Here is a 1,748-nt window from a genome sequence, read left to right on the forward strand (position 1 = left end):
CAATTTATCATCAAAATTTCCCCTTATATCAGCCCATTTGAGACGTAGCGCAAGCCTCATTACAGCCTCAAGTTCCTCAGAGTGCGGTCTGTACATCTGAACAGCTGCATTCACATCTCTCTCAAAGCTGTCAATGTCCTTAGCAGGATCAGGTAATGAGGAAGCCAGCTCCCGCAGCTCATCACAACGGAAAGGTCTGTAGACATCAGAAAAAGGGCTCCATATGGCGTGACCTGGTTGGCCCAGAGGTGGTTGAGGTACAGGATTAATGCATCTAATCATTGGCAATAGCATCTTGCCTAATGCAGAAGAGAGTTGTTGTTCCTGAACCTGACCAGTAGACCTAAGACTATAGTGCTGATGGCCCTCGACTGTTTCAAGAGCAGGGGGAGAAATAGTATCAGGGGGAGACAATAAAGGAGGTGAGACTTTGGCTGAGGTGTCATCAGGAGTCATAGAGCCAGTCAATGAAGGGGATGAGTCAGTAGAAAGGGAAGTTTCAGGGAAGGAAATAGCCAATTTAGACTGACTGTGAACATCACTAAAAGAAGTCCCTGCCGGAGTACTGTTATGGGAATAATAACCTGGAGGGGGTGACATCTGAAGCAACCAAGGAGCTTGAGGGTGGGCTCCAAAAGGAGTTCCAGTAGAGGGAGAGGGGAGATGTGAAACCTGAGAGGGGACAGATGACGGACCAGCAATAGGGGTCGTAAACCGTGACAATGCAGGAGCAGGGGGGGGGTGTTGAACCATGGAGGTTGGCGGAAGTGTCGGGACTGGAAGAGGGGGGGGCAGCACCTGGGCTAGAGGAGGGACGATGCCCTGCTGAGCCAGAGGGTTTGGAATAGGGATGGCCGCATTTGGATCAGGATATAAACGACACGGTTCTAAAAGGTCGTCGTTGTCTGAAGGAGGAATTAATTTCTTAACATAAACCGCTTTAGCAGAGTTCTTCCTAGCCTCCCTTTTGTTGCGGGCAGTTTCAGCTCTATCAATTGAGTCATTTGCAGCTGTTTCCCAAGCAAGAAAGTGAGACCAGTTAATGGCATTCTCTGACTTCCTACCTAGCTTAGTTAACTGAAACTCCTTAAGCTGTCTCTTAACTGTCCCTAGCAATTTAACAGACAGTGTACCAGACACAGGAGGAAAATCACTATTTTTAGCCCATAAAGAAATTTGCTCACACACACTCGGATCATACTTTAATGCCACTATCTTGGCAGCCCCCATTAAAGGTTCCCTTTTTGGTGCACTAGCAGTACTTCCCATTTTACAAATACAAACAAATATCAAAATTACAGTAAAAAAACAAGAACTGCTGTGTTGAGAGGGTTTTTTTTTTTTTTCTCCTGTTACTTTTTTTTTTTTCCTTTTTTTTTTTCCAAAATGGCAGACTTCAGAAACCAAAATGGTGGATCCTCAATGTTTGAGGAAAAACAGGACCTCTCTCTTTTTTTTTTTCACAAGCAGCAAAACAGGAAGTCAATCCAGTGTGCACAAAGGTAGCTAAGCACGTGGGCTAACCAACATGTGGAACCAACCACGTGGACGAATTAGCTAGCACAGAGAAGCTAATCAATGAAACAAAAGGACAAAAAACCAAAGCTAACAGAAATACAAGATACGTAGCTTGGAGCAGAATTAAAAGAACAAAGGATGAGCACAAGAGTGCCGTAGAAATACCAAAATAATCCCAACACTGAACACAAAACAAAGCCAGCACAACAGATAGTTAAATGCAAAACCAA

Source organism: Borostomias antarcticus (assembly GCF_949987555.1).
Source record: "Borostomias antarcticus genome assembly, contig: scaffold_59, whole genome shotgun sequence".
NCBI lineage: Eukaryota > Metazoa > Chordata > Actinopteri > Stomiiformes > Stomiidae > Borostomias > Borostomias antarcticus.